Raw genomic sequence first — 18,973 nt, 5'->3', positions numbered from 1 at the left:
TTTTGGATAAGTCCTCTACCCTCTCAGGAGGATATTAAAGATCCCATGGCCCTAGTTGGAAGAAGAGCAGGGGAGTTTCCATCTGCGTCCTAGCCGATACTTATTCCTCAATCAACATTACAAAAATACAAGCAAAATACTGCGGATGCTGAAGATCTGAAATAAAGACAGAAAGTGCTAGAAAAGCTCAGCAGGTCTGGCAGCATCTGTGGAGCTAGAAACAGAGCTAACGTTTCGAGTCCGTATCTCTAAAATAGATCATCTGGTCATCATTATGTTGCCATTTGGGGGAGCTTGCTGTGTGCAAATTGGCTGCTGTGTTTCCTACATCACAACAGTGACTATACCTCAAAAAGTACTTCATTGGCTGCAAAGTTTGTTGAGGCACCCTGTGGTCATGAAAGGCGCTATATGAATGCAAGTTTTGCCATTCTCTTTTTTTTAAGAGGGGAACATGGTGGCCTTGACCTTGTAGGTGGTGGAGGTCACAGATTCAGTCTTGGAGAATTCACCCACCCGTTTTGCCATTCAACACATGCCTGGGAGCAAGGCGGAAGCCTCTTGTTCCATCGCCTTCATCCTGGCTGCCAGGTTAAAGACCAGCTGAGGGATGCTACTCGCAGTAATGGTAAGGGTCAAGCTTACTAGTAGTACCGCCACCTTGTGAGGATCATATCAAAAACAACAGCAGCCCAAAGCTCCCAGCCGGTACTTAGAATCCTACAGAATAAAACTGTACTTAGAATCTTATAGAATAAAATTGTACTGAGAATCTTATAGAATAAAACTGTATTTAGAATCTTATAGAATAAAATTGTGCTTAGAATCTTACAGAATAAAACTGTACTTAGAATCTTATAGAATAAAACTGTACTTAGAATCTTATAGAATAAAATTGTGCTTAGAATCTTACAGAATAAAACTGTACTTAGAATCTTACAGAATAAAACTGTACTTCGAATCTTGCTGAAGCTTTGCCAAATGAAACAAGCTGTGTCAGACATATTCCCTACTTAATAATTTTCAACTATTGCTGCAACAGAAAGTCTTTTCACACCTGTCTAACTTCTTAAATTGAGAATTTCCACCATGGTAAGTGGCATTCTGTTTCTGAAGTCACACAAACTTTAGAATAAATATGACAAATTCATGCTCCCCTGATTGAACTTCTCCCTCCCAGAAACCCTTATTGGGAATTCTGGCGCAGATGTCTGTCCATTCCAAATGATTTTCCACCCATTAATTTTAAGAAAGAGCTTGTACTTATATATGTATATATTTTATTTTATATTGTATTTATGTAGCAGATTTCACAATATGAGGATATCCCCAAACACTGAACAGCCAATGAAGTGTAGTAAGTCACGATTTCTATGTAGGAAACACTGTGGCCAATTTGCACACAGCAAGCTCCCACAAAGAGCATTTAAACAAATAGCCAGATAATTAACTTTAGTGATAACAGTTGACAGATAAATATTGACGTGTTTTAAGACACTGGACGTAGTTTGGTAGATCTTATTAAGGTGTTCGTAGTCTTAGGTGGTTCAACAGTAAGTATTTATTAACTATTAGAAACTATATGCATAGGTATAGTAAAGGTCCAAGCTAAGAGTTGTCTCCATGCTTGCTTCTACACACAGCTCTGTCCAACACTACACTGACTCCTAGGTGTGGGTCATGTGTTCTTTTACATCACTGTGTGGGCTGTACTGTACTTAGTCCCACCTTAACTCTTTATGTGCCAGACCCTTATACTACATGACCCAGCACAACTCACCAGTTCTTCAATGAATAGTACCATGCAGTCTTTTACATCCACCTGAGAGGGCAGACACATCAGCTTAATGTTTCTGTAATCTCTTCTATGAATTGTAAACGACATTGTCTGAGATTACTCTCAGCTGGGGTAATTGAAATGTTGTGGGTGAGCTCAAAAGCCCTGTCTGGAATCTGCCAGCCAACACCCTGAGATGGGCACACGTTTGGACAGTACTGACACCACCCTTTAGGCTCCTCATTTTCTTACCTTGGCTTACTGTCCCCACCACCCCACCCACCACACCCAGGATGCCAGGCCCTTCCCACTTCACTCCTCCATGTCCCCGACCCACCCTCAGTCCTCCCCTGGATCCCTCTTCCAGTCCTCCATGCCCTGACCCCACCCCACAACCCCCCAAACCACTGACTCCCCCTTGTCAGACCCAAGCCTCCATGCGAGCTGCCATTCCCCTGCTCCCCTTGCCTTGTGCCGTAGACAAGGAAAATTGCGGACCTTACACACAACCGTACAAAGCCAACTGGTGCACGCCACCTTTCAACAAACATGAACTGAGTGCCACATGAGTCACATGCTCCACTGACTTTATCCTAAGTATTCATGACATGCAAATACATTGCAAGTACGTACCCACCGCAGGCTGGTGTGATGCTCGACACACCACAAACACGCCGCATCTCAACCCGCCATTGGGAAATTGAAATTTCACATCCTGCCTAATTAAGTCGCCCAACACGCCATGTTTCCCGTCTTTGCGGGTTCCATAAAATCCACTCCCACCAACTCGTATCCCTCAACTGATATCAATAAAACCGATTATCTAGCCGGTGTTGTAGGATGTTGTGTGCGCCTGCATGCCATTGTAGTGTAAAGGTGCTTGGCAGAGCAAGGGTTAATGTGGGACTGGAGAATATCACCGCCCATGGTATGATGTATAGAGTCACATGGCAGTAGACTCTGATAGAACAGTCTAGAGAGAACACTCTAGAAACAGCCTACCTGCATGGTGAGCAGCAATACTTGGGATCTGTAAATAGTTAAAGACTACCAATAAATGGTTCCCATTTAAACACACTTATCAATGAGCCACAACAACCGACACCACAATGCAACAGCCAGTGCTGGGAGCTTGCTGTGAGCAAATTGGCTGCCACGTTTCCTACATTACAACAGTGATTGCACTTTGACTCATTACCACCAAGAGTAGTTCAGACAAATAGCATAGAGGCATTCAAGGGGAAGCCAGATAATCACATGAGGAGGAAAGGATATGCCAATAGGGTTAGATGAAAAGGGGTAGGAGGAGGCTCATGTGAAGGAGCATGGACCAGTTGGGCCGAATGGCCTTGTCCTATACGATACATTCTATCTGAGAATTCTAGAAGCCTTACAGGCTGCAGGCAGGAGACTGCATATGTTGGCCAACACCTCCCGAGTTCATGTTACCATAATTAGGTTTTGCACTTCACAACTTTCTAAAGTATTGCAATTAAACTTAAGTTTCAGATCCATTACAATGTGAGTGGTGTGCATATAATTACACTTACTGATCCTTCAAACGTATCATTCCTCCAGCATTGCTTGAGCATTATGGTTTGTTGATTTTTTAAACATCAGGATTAACCTGGCTAACCCATCCTTGGTGTCCGCACCGTTATCTCGCACGTGCAGTAGGTAGCCCTTCGACAGTTTTTGTGCAAAAGACAAAAATAAGCTTTAATTCCTTCCTCCTTTTGAAAGGAATTAAGAAGGGGGTAACCCTTAGATTGCCGGGAACCTCGGGGAACTCCAAACTCCCAGACTATCTACCTCATAACTAAGTTTTCAGCTTGCACATTGTGACACTAACCCTGCTACAGCAGGACTCACGGTTACGCATGGGCTGTTGGAAGTTTGGCACCATTTTCCATTGGCTGCTGACTCTTGCTTGATATCCAAACACCTCTGACGATTTCTTGATGCGATTTTTGAAATCATGGAGGATACTCGAATGGCCGTGCTGAGCGCAAGCTGTTGGGAGCTGATGTTATTGGCAAAAAATAGGGACCAGGTGTAGGTGAGAGCAAAGCCTTGGGAGCTCCTGCGCTGGCTCCTTGGGTAGAACCCACCTGAACGTCAGTAAGGCTGTGGGTTCGATCCCCACTCCTCACCTGAGTGCAGACTTTAAGCCGATTCTCCTAGGCTGTGCTGAGGGAATGCTGCACTAGCAGAGGTGCTGTCTTTCAGATGAGGGCTGGGATTTTGAATTGGGTTAGGGCCAAGATTGGAGGCGGGTGGGTGAGCATTTTAGCACTGCCGATCTCCATGCTGGTTCACCACCACCATCCCAACATCCAGCCATTTTCAGTGAGGGTGGCTTGGAGCCAGATTGGCTCCTCAACAGGATGAGGCAGGCGGTCAATTATTTTTAATTTTTTTCTTTACTCTTTCATGGGATGTGGGTGTCACTGGCAAGGCCAGCATTTGTTGCCCAGTCCTAATTGCCCTTGAATTGAGTGGCTTGCTAGGCCATTTCAGAGGGCAGTTAAGAGTCAACCACATTGCTGTGGGTCTGGAGTCACATGTAGGCCAGACCAGGTAAGGACAGCAGATTTCCTTCCCTAAAGGACATTAGTGAATCAACCAGGTTTTACAACAATCAATGGTAGCTTCTGCATAATTGTGTTATTGGATTCAAGTAGTTTCAATAATTCCTGAAAACTGCTAGCTATAAACATTCGAACATTTAGTTTAATATATTTACAGATTATGAGGAACACTCTCTTACAAACTTCTGACCATACTTGCTTTCCTTTTACTTTAGACTGTTCCAGAGTCTCAGATCACAAGTCTATGTCACTTCCTTCTATGACATCACAGACTATTACTGTTAACCCTTTAAGGGACTTAGTCTAACATACTCCATTATACAGCAGTTTCACTGTCACCATTACTGGGACTAGCTTTACAATTCCAGATTTGTTAATTGAGTTTAAATTCCACCGGCTGCCTTGGTAGGATTTGAACCCATGTCCTTAGAACATTAGCCCGAGCCTCTCTGGACCCACGACAGCAGCCAGTTACAGCTGTTGACCATCCCCCAGAGGACATTGCCCCCCACCAAGATCATGGTCAGTGTTACAGAGTTGATCTTCCAGGCAACTTTTCTTGTTAGACACATTTAACTTTATTTACAATACAGCAGCAGCAGCTACATGTGTACATCAAACTCTATAACTAAAGAAGAACTCTCTCCTAGAGGTTCCCCGTGCTGCTAACTCATTGGTTTACACAAATCATGTGATCTTACAACACAGGATTATTTTTAAAGCTACAGTCCTACGTTTATCAGAACTATAATTACTACATTCCTCCCCCTTTAACTTTTCTGTACATTTTGTGTTTACAAGGATATTTATTTCATGACATTACAGTACTTACACAGGTCATGAAATTACAAGTTAGTCTTTCAGGCAGTTTCCTGATCCGCATGGAATGTCGTAGCTCCACACGGATTCTTTGACAGGAACCACATTCTCATGAACTGCATTAACATCAGGTACCTCATTAGGCACATGCAGTTCAACGTCTTCCACTCCGACAGGGACATCGGGCATGTCTGTCCTTGGTTGAGCAACTTCAACAGAAACCACAGGTTCAACAATGGTTACAGGTGGAACATCATTTTGTTGGGGTATCTCCCTTTTTCTTAAATGAACCACATGCCTACGTGTGACCTGGCCCTCCACTTCCACGTGGTACAATGGTGCGGTCACAGAGCTTACTTTACCAGGTAACCACTTTGATCCTCCACGAAATTCCTTACATATACTGCTTCTCCAGCAGTAAATTGTCACTCATGACTATACAAATCATGAGTGACTTTTTGGTTCCCTTTATCTTTCTCCTCCTTTCCCTCCAAATTGGGAAGTATTAGGCTCAGTCTTGTTCGAAGATGGTGCCTCATCAATAATTCTGCGCCCTCTTTCCACGTGCCTACTTCTTTCTACTACAGAATTTAGTCTCGGCCTCTTTTTGACTTCACTGTCGGCCAGACTTCTCTCAGATACAATCTCATCTTGTTTTAGTTCAGTAATTGAGCTACCCATGACTTCATTATCTACTCACATCTTGAAAAATTCTACAACTTTTGCTTCCAAAACATCTTTAGCTTTATTCAGCTGATTCTTCAGCTCTTCCGTCTCCTTCTTGTATCTGTTGGCTTCCTCCTGGAACCATGGACATTGCTGGGTCTTTATGCCAATTGGCTCTTCAGTTTTTACAGAGTGACGTTAAATTCTTCCTGTTTCTCTTTGTAATTTTACAGAGGTACAAACTTTGACCGGAGGGATCCTAGTCGTGTGTGAAGGACTTTCAACAGGCTTTCCTTTTCTTTGCGAATCTCACTCACTTCATCTTGAATTCTGTGATTCAGCAGAGTCTCCTTGGGTTTCTTCTGCTGTTCTGCCATGTCGTTGTTTAAGACAGTCTTCATTTCTTCAGGTTGCTGAATGCTGACACACTCCTTTTTCATCCTGTTGCAGTCCTTGGTCTCCCCGGGCTCGTTCTGAAGTACCTTGACTTCTTCCTTTTTCAACCCAAGAACTCTTCCAGCTTCCTTTTGAACTCTCACTGGCCAATCAAGGTTAATTTCCCTTAACCAATTTTGACTTAGAAGACTTGGTCCTCTGCCTTCTCCTACCAATTGGTGTCTATAATAAGCAGTTACTCTGCTGATACCTTTTACCTGGATTTCTTTGCCTGTGTACATTTTCAATTTAGCAGATGTTTGTTCCAAATTTAATTGTTGATCACCTTTATTTAAATATCTGAAAATGTGTTCTCCTATTACAGTGGTAGAAGCACCCACGTCTGCTTCCATTTTTAAGGGTTTATCATTCACTTTCACTTTGACAATAATTGATTCTGTCTTCCCAACTTTCATGTCGAATAAAGAATAAATGTTAGAATTGGTTGTTTCTGGCTCTTCCACACTATATAATTCATTGGACTTTGTTTGGTGCCCTGAAGCCTGTTTAAATCTTGTTTTGCAATGTTTCAACATGTGTCCACTTCTGTGACAAACATAACTCTCTTCCTTTTTAAACTGCCAGTCGTTAGGAGAATGATTGTTTCCACATTGATAAAAATTAGTTTTCGACTTTGCTGCTAAGCTGTTTCCCCTAAGTTTTCAGCTTCGCAACGGAGTCCCAGCTTTTCGCACCACTTTTGGCTCAATTTCCCACCCAGCTAGGAGAATGGCGCCATTTTGCGCCACTTGAATCACTTGTGAATCCCTTACAGCACTTTCCATCGCAAGTGCTTTTTCTATCGCTTTCTTAAAATCAAGATCCACTTCAGCCAGCAATCTTCGCTGAATAGCATCCTCCTACATGCCACATACCAAACGATCCCTGAGCATATCATTCAGGGTCTCACCGAAATCACAATATTCCCTTAGTTGCTTTAATTTCGCTACGTAGGTAGCAATGGTCTCTCCTGGGGCTTTATTCCGTGAATTGAACCTGAACCTCTGCATTGTGACTGAGGGCTTGGGTTCAAAATGTCCCTTAATGAGGTCTACCAATTCACTGAAAGTCTTCAAATCTGGGGCACTGGGGTTGTCAAGCTTCGAATTAAACTGTAAGTTTTGATCCCACAAATACTGAAGAGAATTGCTCTCCTCTTTTCCTCCCCTGTGATTTTGATGGCTTGAAAGAAGAATGCAAGATGTTCTATATAGTGAGACCAGTCATCCACGACTGGTTCAAAGGGATCAATTCTGCCAAACTGTGGTACCTTGGATGAGTATATCTTCCTTTCTTTTTAATGAACTTAGATACTTACAATCGCTGGATGATGTACAGCACCAGAGCTGATTTATCCTCGTCGCAAGTTTATTGTAGAGTTGATCTTCCAGGCAACTTTTCTTGGTGGACACATTTAACTTTATTTACAAGACAGCAACAGCAACTACATGTGTGCATCAAGCTCTATAACTAAAGAAGAACTCTCTCCTTGGGGTTCCCCAGGCTGCTAACCCATTGGTTTATACAGATCAGGTGATCTTACAACGCAGGATTATTCTTAAAGCTACAGTCCTATGTTTATCAGAACTATAATTACTACAGCCAGGCGGCCGTGGCTTTTTTAAAAAATTAAAGATAAACATTCCTTCCCTTTTCCCTCTCTCTTTCCAGCCTCAGATCGACAGCTCCCAGCTCTGCCCATGGCACTGTCAATCTCTGAGTACTGCAGGGCCTCCAATTGGCTCTCAACCATCGGGAGCCCGCACACCCTCCCCAATCGGATGGCTAGCCCGTTCCCTGGCCTTCAGTTGGCTGGAGTATTTAAAAAATTGCAGTGGATAATCCTAAGCGGGGTCAAGACTCCGAAACCTGCCCCCATTTCTGGGTCCCGAGCCTTGATTCAAAATCCAGTCTGAGATGTTAAACTGAGGTCCTGTTGGGGTGGATGTAAAAGATCCCACAGCGACATTGAAGAAGTGATCTCTCCCCCAGTGTCCTGGCCTACGTTTATCCCTGAACAAACATCACTTAACAACCACTTAGTTTTTTTGCTTCAGCGCTGTTTGTGGGATCTTGCTGTTTACATGCTGGCTGCTGTGTTTCTGAACTTACAACAATGACTACACTTCAAAAAGTACTTCATTAGCTGTAAAGGGAACATCATGAATGGTGATATATAAATGCAAGATTTCGCTGTCTCAATAAAGTTATTCAGGCAGCACCTTTATTGTCACACTAACATTGAACTAGCAAAATAAAGACTTCAAAGCCTTTTTAAAAAATGCGAGCACGTTTCTTCAGTGTGTTGCCTCTTCTCATTTGTTACATTTATACCTAACCTCACCCTCTCTCTCTCTCTTCAATTTTTATTATCTTTACTTTCATTCCTCGTTGCTTTTGTGAAGTTCCTGTCTTCCCCGAATGCTCTACTGTAGATACTGGCCGATGATGAGACGTGTATAGTTTTCATAAAGGTTGACACCCTCCTGTACCTTGTGTGACCCTTGGCAAGTGGGAATAATCAATCTGTTTTACAACAGGGAATCATATCCAAGTGTAACCGTGACCTCAGCAAACTGGCAAGTTGACTTGATGGGCTGAATGGCCTTCTTCTGGGCCATACTGACTCTAATGATTCTATGACCAATTCCAAGAAGCTCACTTCGCAACAGCAGTCTGCACTGAACCAGGTCCGACATCCCATCTTCAGAGCGCAGGCAAAACAGATCAGCATCAAGCATCAAAAAAGCCAGGGCTTGGTTCACTCCAGCAGTGACCCACATGTGATCTTCTCCCACTCTTCAAGGCTGTCATCCTCTGAAGGATCAAACAGAGACAGCCAATGGAGGGAGAAAACCACTTTAGAGTGGCCCAAAAGCAGATTGAGGCCATCCATTGGTCACAATAGCAGTGAGATTGATCGATGGATCGCACTGGTAGCTTTTTGAAGGGCTCTTTTGCTTTTGCACTAGTTGTGTCCCTTTCCCTTCTGCCTTGAAGATGTTGACTTTTTACTGGCTGGTCTTCAATTTCTCATCCAACCAATTGTTCACACATGAGTCTTGACCAAGGGAGAATACCGGGCAAGAATGGGTGGATTATATTTCCCATGATGTAGGATCCCCAGGGAGAACTCCCTTACTCTTCTTCAAAGAGTGCTAGCGCATCTTTTACGTCCGCCTGAGAGGGCAGGTTGGGTCCCAGTTTTACATCTCATCTGAAAGACAGCATCCCAGGCTGTGTGGCACTCCCTCAGTACCGCAGCGGGAGTGTCAGCCCCGATGATGTGCCCAATTCTTTGATGCTGAAGCAAGGGAGGGGCACCCACTGAGCCATGGTTGACACTTTTCAAGCCTCAGTAGACTCTGCCACTCCTCTATCTCTCGAGGAGGTGAGGAGCCCTCAGCCCAGGGAGCACCGAGAGTGCACCGGGGTATGTGTAGGAAATATGGCTGTACCTGGTGTGTCAGCTGGGGGCGTCTGTAAGAGAGGCAGAGCGTGTGCTAGGACCATGAAGAAAATAAAGACTGTGCACTTTTGGAATAAAACAAGAAAGTAAGAGCTCTGAAGCATTATTCTTTGCAAACTGCAGGGTCCTTTCTTATTCCCAGTTTAAAAAAAACAGCATCGTGATCAGGTTTGCTGAAATCCAGTGTTGGTCACAGAACGTTCTAATCTACAGTACTCATCAGGAAACATTCTGGGAGAAAATGTGATGGAATCATGGGCAGTGAGTTATTGTGAAGGGCATGTCGAAACAATATTGGGAGAACAACAGAGATTGAATGAACAGTGTGCCTGCATGTTCTGTACTCACCCTGGCACTCCAACTGGGACCTTCCCTAATCAAGTGGTCCCTTCAAGGGCTGTACTTAAAAAAGCCGAATTAATGAGGTCAGACAGAGCATCCAGAACAATAAAGCTCATTAAAAACCCTCATCATTTAAACACAATGGAAACAAGTGCAGGAATTGAACGAAGACACATTCTGCTCACCTGTGCACAGGATTTACCGGACAGCTCTGGGTCTGAACCACGAATGGAGTAGCGTCTACTTTTCTCATTATGAGCACTAGGGGTGAGTGTCCAAGAAAAAGTCAACAACAACTTAGGAACACAGGAGGAGGGTTAGGCCATTCAGCCCCGTGTGCCTTCTCCGCCACTCAACTAGATCCATGGCTGATCTTCCAACTCAACACAATTTTCCTGCACTACCCTTGATATCTTTAATATCCAGAAATCTATCCACCTCTATTAATAGTTTGCATTTATATAGCATCTTTCGTATACTAAAATGTCCCAAGGCCCTTCAATAGGAGAGTCATTAGACAATAATTGGCACCAAGCCAAGATGGAGATGTGAGGTCCAGGTCATCAAACGCTTGATCAGAGGATTAGCTTTTAAGGAGCATCCTACGGAAAGGCTTGAAGAGGAAATCCCAGAGCTTAGAGCCTAGATGACTGAAGGCAAAGCCTGAAGGAAAGAAGCCAGAGTTTGAGGAATGCGGAGTTCTTAGAGAGTTGTAGGGCTAGAGGGGGGGTTACACAGATAGAAAGGGCCACGGAGGGGTTTGAACACGATGATAAGAATTTTAAATGCGAGTGCTGAACCGGGAGCCAATGCAAGTCAACGAGCACAGGAGCGGCGGTTCAGTTTGTAACAGAGCTGAGGCAAACTGGGTTAATTCCACCAACTGCCATGTTGGGCCTTAAAGCCATGTCCCCAGGACATGACGATTACTAGTCCAGTGACATTACTACCACGCCGCCATCTCCCCTTGTGCTGAGTGGCCTTTTAATAATTTGTCTTTTCACACTTGACGTCAGCTGCTGGTCAAGGTTTCAGCTTCGTGTCAGCGAGTTACACCTTCACCTGAGTTTGGAAGTTTTGTAGGTTCAAGCCCTACTCCAGAGACCTGATCACCAAATCCAGGCTGACACGGGGAGAGTGCTGCACTGTCGGAGGTCCCGCCTTTTTTTGGATGAGATGTTGAGTCAATGCTCCGCCTGCCCTCTCGGGTGAATGGGAACGCGCTGCGGCTCAATGTGAACAACAGTGCCGCAGATCTCCTCGTACCCCTCAACCGACATCAGTAAACGAAAACAGATTATCGGGTCATTACCGCACTGGAGGTCGCTGTGCACAAACGGCTGCTGCGTTTCTTACTTAGCAACAGCGACCTCGTTGGCCGCCGAGCGTACTGGGACGTCCTGAGGCCGGGGTGGGGGCGGGGGGCGCTATATAAATGCAAGTAGTTCCTTCCTTTCATGGCAGGGGATGAATCAGATGGCACCAGCTGAGAATCCTGTTACGCTCATCAACATGTTCAAACAAAGCTTCATTCTTCAGGAAAACCTTCTGACAAGTTATCTGAAAATGAGAAATGGTAGAATTTAACTGGCAGCCAACACAAGCCCACCAAGCTGTGACAGGCTTCATAGTCAGCATGTAAACATAACCTTGTGTTCAAGCATATTGTGTGATAGTGTTAAAGAATGTTGGCGTAACAATGAATTATCCGCTTCAGGCTTTAAAAAATTTTTTTTAAATTTGCACATGCTTCTATCTACGTGCTATCCTTTCATAACATCCTGTCAAACTCCGATTCATCACTGTCAGCCCGTCTCAGATAAGCATCTTACACCAGGCTTCTCCGGCGTCTCCCACATGAGTGTGGTTGTCAGGCCGGGGCGATCAGCGAGTGATCCGGAGCTGTAATTTCCGAATCGTTCCTGCTTTCGGGAACTTTGAGGTTGGTTTGGAATCAATCCCACCGAGAGAAACAACAAAGATTACCACCTTTTATGCAATGACTATGACATGACAGGCCATTGACATCAGGAGAGAAGGCAGCTTCGTGTTATGGATGCAAATCCTTCATCAGGACTGAGGTGCCCCCCCCGCCCCTGCCAATTTAAAAAAATCATAATTCTTATGGTTGTAAAATTAATCTATTAGTTCATTTTGAGCTCAGTACTGGAGCATGAGAAAAGTTGACAAGTAAAAGAGTGAGATGCATGAGAAGAATACTGGGAGTGTCAAGGATGCAAAGAATCCCGAATGATTTAACAATAAAAAGGTGGCTTGGGCATAAAATGCCATTGGTGCAGAAAGTCTAAGAGAGATGGTGGTGATGCGTTGGGGCATATTTCGTGCTCTGCACACAGAGGTACTTGAGGATAAGAGAGCAGGAGGGCCATGGGAGTTCTCGATAGACAATTCAAGGGTGACAAGATGACTGAAGCAGGCTGGGGATGAACAAACAATGGAGTGACGCTCATAGAGAACCGTGTTGAGCTGAGCTAAAGGAGCTTTATTTTTATTCATTCGTGGGATGTGGGCGTCGCTGGCTAGACCAACGTTTATTGCCCATCCCTAATTGCCCTTAAGAAGGTGGTGGTGAGCGGCTTCCTTGAACTGCTGCAGTCCATGTGGTGTAGGTACACCCATAGTGCTGCTAGGGAGGGAGTTCCAGGATTTTGACCCAGTGACAGTGAAGGAACGGCGATATATTTCCAAGTCAGGATGGTGAGTGGCTTGGGGGAGAATTTCCAGGTGATGGTGTTCCCATCTATCAGCTGCCCTTGTCCTTCTAGATGGTAGTGGTCATGGGTTTGGAAGATGCTGTCTAAGGAGCCTTGGTGAATTCCTGCAGTGCATCTTGTAGATGGTACACACTGCTGCTACTGTTCGTCGGTGGTGGAGAGAGTGAATGTTTGTGGATGGGGTCCAATCAAGCGGGGCTGCTTTGTCCTGGACGGTGTCCAGCTTCTTGAATGGAGCTGCATTCATCTAGGCATGTGGAGAGTATTCCATCACACACATGACTTGTGCCTTGTAGATGGTGGACAGGCTTTGGGTAGTCAGGAGGTGAGTTACTCGCCAAGGATTCCTAGCCTCTGACCTGCTCTTGTAGCCACAGTATTTATATGACTGGTGCAGTTCAGTTTCTGGTCAATGGTAACCCTCAGGATGTTGATAGTGGGGGATTCAGGGCAAGGGCTGTACTGGGGAAGGGTGGTATCCCAGGGTGTGTGTGTGGGGGCACATGTTGATCTGTGCAAGTGGCCTCAAGATAGTGAGGGCTGATGGGGCAGCCTCCAGAGGAGATGAGGCCAGATGGAGATGTGAGGGTATGTGTGAGAGAGAGTGAGTGGTGATGTCCCTTGAGCTGGCAGTGAGTGAGATGCCAGTGGATGTGTGATGGGCTTGTGAGTGTGTGAGTTTAGAGTGATGAGATGGTTGCCTTACCCTGGTGGCAGTGAATGAGATCATTCATCCTCTTTCTACACTGGATGGCTGACCTCTTCTGTGCAGCATTGGCACTGACCAGCACTACCACCGCCTACCAAGACTGTGATTGCTGGACCTCCTGCAGCCAGAACGGGGGGTGTAGGACATCCCTGTCATTCCAGTGACAGCACTGACAGGCCACTGACCTCTCTTTGGCCTTCGGGGCCATGTCTTCACTGGAGCAGTCCTAGGCTGCAAGCATGGAGAACTATGTTTGCGGCTGCAGTTTAGAAGTGGCATGCGGAGCGAGGAAACAGTGAGGTACCGGTGTGGTAGGCCAGCGAGATGGCGCGTTTCCTGTGGAAGCATAATTAATGAGGCGAGAAGCGGGCCATAAAGCGCAAAAAACCCACCATTGCGGCCAGCAGGTAAAATGTCTTTTTCCACGCCCACTACTGCACTTAGTGCAATCCTGGGACGATTCTGCCCCTATCATTTTTCATGGGGTGTTTACACCAGCACAATATTTAAATATAAGAATATAAGAATGAGGAGGAGAGGCCCGTAAGAATTTGTATGTTTGAATGAGATCACCTCTCATTCAATAAGATCGTGGCCAATCTGTCACCTCAACTCCGCTTCTCCACTTTACCCCACAGCCCTCCGGGATAGGGCATTCCAAACTTCACAACCACCTCCTCCCCACCACCCCCGGCAACCCCAGTGAAGAAACTTCACCTCATCTCAATCCTAAATGGCTGGCTCCTAACATAGAACATGGAAACATAGAAACTAGGAGCGGGAGTAGGCCATTCGGCCCTTCCAGCCTGCTCCGCCATTCATTATGATCATGGCTGATCATCCAACTCAATAGCCTGCTCCCGCTTTCTCCCCATACCCTTTGATCCCTTTCACCCCAAGAGCTATATCTAACTCCTTCTTGAAAACATACAATGTTTTGGCCTCAACTACTTTCTGTGGTAGCGAATTCCAGAGGCTCACCACTCTCTGGGTGAAGAAATTTCTCCTCATCTCATCTTATCTGAAGCTATGACCCGTGGTTCTATACTCTCTAGCTAGTGGGGGGAACAGCTTCTCAGCATCAACCCTGCACAAGACCCTCTAAGAATTTCAGGCCTCAGCGCTGCTACACTTTTTGTTTGCTGTCCATCTGATGTTAGTCCATCTCTCCGAGCTGCAGAATAAAACTTACCTGCACAAAAGGTGGGGCGGTGAGGGGGATGGGGGAGGGGGTGTTGGTGTGGTGGGTTTTGGGGGGTTGGAGGGAGCTTCAGGATTCAGAAGGTGAATGAAGCGGCAGGAAAAACTGATGGACTTTATTTTACCTCAGTTAAAACCTGACCTAACCACTGCCTGGTTTCCACACCTTGCGAGCCCAAGTTCAGCGGACTAGCTGGTATTGTTGGTGACGGGTTAAGTGCTTTCACAGGCCACGGGGGAGGGGCGGGGAATGTATTTGAGCAAGTTCCCTTTGCTACTTTATACTCGAAGTGCAATTGATTTTTTTTGGGGGGATGGGGCTGAAGGTTAGAATGTTGAAGGCTCAGTCTCCCATTAGGAGAGAAAGGGTATCTCACTGAGCGCCGGGGAGAACGAGGCAGAAAAAAACACACACACACACACACAAAATAAACAAGCTAATTAAATTCTGTAACTAGCAACCTCTTAAAACCACTAATCAACGGAAATTGCATTTGAATTGAACCCCTGAAACGCTATTGGAGAGACAGTTTGACAACTCCAGACAAGAGCTTTTGTCAGCCCACATTTCAACATCTGACAAAAAGGTCAATTAACTGATGGGAAGTGAAAACCTGCCTCGATCTCTCAGATCAATGTGGAGCCTTAATTTTGTGAAGTTAAAGTGATGAAGTCAAACAAACAAGAGAAGTACAAAGCGATGAAGAGTAAAATTCAGAATGAATGGCACATACCCTGACTAATATAAAAGCCTGGACTAATACATATTTCAAGAATGTGCCTTCTGCCATTATAGCACGAGGGGGAAAGGAGTGAAACATGAGTGCAGTGAAAACACAAATGCTGCAGAAGTGCCAGGTACACCTTGGCTGGTAATCCAGTGCCATTATATAGATTTTCAATGGGCTTATTCATTCTCACTGTATAGGAACCCCCATCAATCAGACTTTTTCTGATTCACACCCAACCCAATGGCTAACTCCTTTCCCTTCAGTTCCAAACCATCAAATTCTTCCTCGTTCACTTTCACTCTGTTGAAATCCAATGAATCAAGCCCCTTCTCACCCGCTTCCTGAGGGCGGAATTCCACGGGACCAAACGCTTCCCATTCAATTAATCTGTCTGGAATTCCAGTGGACGTTTTTTTTAAGCTTCCATTACAGTGATTTCCCAATGGGCCAAACCCACCGTATGAACAACAACAGGCCAAACTTCTCAGACTTAACCCTTTCCCTTACATGTTTGGTCAACCATAAGACCATAAAATGTAGGGGCAGAAGTAGGCCATTCGGTCCATCGAATCTGCTCCGCCATTCACTGAGATCATGGCTGATCTGATAATCCTCAACTCCACCTTACTGCCTTTTCCCCCATAACCCTTGATTCCCTTACTGATTAAAAATCTGTCTATCTCAGCCTTGGCTATACTTAATGACCCAGCCTCTATAGCCCTCTGCGGTAGAGAATTCCACAGATTCACTACCCTCTGAGAGAAGAAATTCCTCCTCATTCTCTTTCTTAAATGGGCGACCCCTTACTCTAAGATTATGCCCTCTGGGCCTAGGCTCTCTCACAACAGCATCTACCCTGTCAAACCCCCTAAGAATCTTATATGTTTCAATAAGGTCGCCTCTCATTCTTCTAAACTCCAATGAGCACGGGTCCAACTTACTCAACCTCTCTTCATAAGAAAATCCCTCCATACCTGGGATCAACCTAGTGAACCTTCTCTGGGCTGCCTCCAATGCCAGTATATCTTTCCTTAGATAAGGGGACCAAAACTGTTCACAGTATTCTAGGTGTGGTCAAACTAGTGCTGTGTATAGTTTTAGCAAGACTTCCCTATTTTTATACTTTGTCCCCTTTGAAATAAAGGCCAGCATTTGCCTTCCCTATTACCTGCTGAACTGGTATGTTAGCTTTTTTGGGATTCATGCACGAGGACCCCCAAATCCCTCTGTGCTGCAGCTTTCTTCAGTCTTTCTCCATTTAAATAATGTTCAGCTCCTCTATTCTTCCTGCCAAAGTGCATAACCTCATGTTTTCCCACATTATATTCCATCTGCCAAGTTTTTGCCCACTCACTTAACCTGATCTCAACAAGATCTCAGTGAGCACAACCCTTTCTTATTTTTTTGCATGGGATGTGGACATCACTGGCAAGAGCATTTGTTGCCCATCTCTAATTGCCCTCAAACTGGGTGGCTTGCTAGGCCATTTCAGAGGGCAGTTAAGAGTCAACTGCATTGCTGTGGATCTGGAATATAGGGCAGAGCAGGTAAAGATGGCAGATTTCCTTCCCTAAAGGGCATTAGTGAACCAGATGGGTTTTTACAACAAGCGACAACAGTTGGCATGGTCACCATTACTGACACTAGCTTTAGATTCCAGATTTATTAATTGAACTCAAATTTCACCAGCTGCCTTGCTGGGATTTGAACCCCCATCTCTAGAGCATTAGCCTAGATTTCTAGTCTAGTGGCATTACCACTACACAACATCTCCCTCTATTAACTTGCATTGAGTCAAGTAGGAAAAGAGCAAACTCCTTTCTATTCAGTCATTGTACAGAATTATAGTGAGCCATCCATTCCCAATCATTTCCAGTACACAGAATTGCAAACCCCTTAATTGGGGTTCTATTGGGGCCCTATTGCTGGATGAGCATATCCCGTGTAAAGAATCCAATGGAGAAAACTCCTTCCCTTTAATTCTTATAGACTCCTTTAGACTTTAGAAAATCCCAACATTCACTCACTTAGGAAATTCTTAACCAACACCAGGCTCAATAGAAACTCATTTGAAAGGATAGCGTATTTGTAATTGTGCTGAGATTAAGTCGCTGTGCAATACAATATCCTGGGCATTCATGTCAAATCAAACCGAAATGTTCAATTCACCATCAAAGGTCACTTGGACACAACAGTAAGTTGACCTCGAATCAATTTATGGAGTTTCAGGTTATTGCCCAGTGTTCCTGTTCTGTTTAATTCAATAGAACCTGTGAGGGATTCATTAAATAGCGTGGTATAAAGATTTACAGCTAGGTTATTTAGTGTCTGTTAATCCTGTACAAAGTAGAACATTTCCTGACAATGGAGGGAGCTATTCCATAGCGTTTAGCTGTAACATATAACACTCTCTGTCAATAAAAGGACACATCATTCCGCATATTAATCAATAAACGGACAATCAATTTACATACCAATGAATGCTCAGAATACTTTCAAATGAGTTTCTATTGAGCCTGGTGTTGGTTGAGAATTTTCTAATGCTCAGTGTATGTATCTATATATAAATATATTTGAATCAATACTCGATCTTTCCACAAAACAATAAATATACACTTAATCTCTTCTGTATAATGAACAAACACTAAGTAAATAAACAAGGCACAGTCACATGTGATGGTCAATAGTCAACACACAGTCAATTTAAGGTGATTTGCAAGAGAGCCAGAGGCAACATGAGGAAAAGCTTTTTTTTTTACACACAAGAGGCTAGGATTTGGAATGTACTGCCTGTTACAGTGGTGGAAACATGCTTACCTGGCAGGGGAGAGACCACGATTATGAAGGTGGTCCTCCCAGGACAAGGCTAGCCCATTGCACTTCGGGTGTGCCGACGCCTGCGATGTCCCCAGATGCGGGATACTTACCCGGCAAGGGGAGAGACCAGGATCGTGGTTGCTTCTGCATGTGGGTAAGTGTTTTTTTTTTGTGTGGGTATCATTTATTTTACAGGGTGGTTTCAGCAGAGGCTCTGGCCTTTTTGCCCTTTGGTGTTGGAAGCTCTTCTGTGGTTTGTTCTCCTTTGAAGGGGCTTTATTGCCGAACATTGGGAACTTAAAGAGTTGATGGCTGCAACCAGTCGAGCCCCAAACCAGGGGGTATGTAACACCGTTAGGGCAGCGGTGAAGGATAGTGAAGGAGGAACACCCATGGATCGTGCCTTCTTCATTAAGAGAATCCTTTTGGAGTTGTGTGGATTTGAAGCTGCGGAGATCGACTGCCTGCAGGACTTCCCCAGCACTCGATACTTCGATGTGACCTTCAGGAATGTTGCTGCCTGCGTCAAGTTCCTGAAGGTGTTCGAGGAGAAGAGAGACCAGCCGGAGATGAGGATCCTGATGGTGGAGTCACTCTTTGCTCTGCCGTTGCAACGGGACCGTGTGGTGACGGTGCATCTCTACAACCCCCACGTCCCTGTCGCCGATGTGCTCACCTTCCT

General features: G+C 44.9%; 1 pseudogene; it reads left to right on the top strand.

Moving 5' to 3' along the window:
- The first annotated feature begins 18,283 nt into the window (after positions 1–18,283).
- LOC144669231 (U1 spliceosomal RNA) lies at positions 18,284–18,438 on the top strand (annotated as a pseudogene).
- The last annotated feature ends 535 nt before the right edge of the window (positions 18,439–18,973 follow it).

This window comes from Cetorhinus maximus, chromosome 28, assembly GCF_964194155.1.
Source record: "Cetorhinus maximus chromosome 28, sCetMax3.hap1.1, whole genome shotgun sequence".
NCBI lineage: Eukaryota > Metazoa > Chordata > Chondrichthyes > Lamniformes > Cetorhinidae > Cetorhinus > Cetorhinus maximus.
The sequence above is the reverse complement of the archived record's forward strand: the minus strand, read 5'-3'. Positions and strand labels throughout refer to the sequence as shown.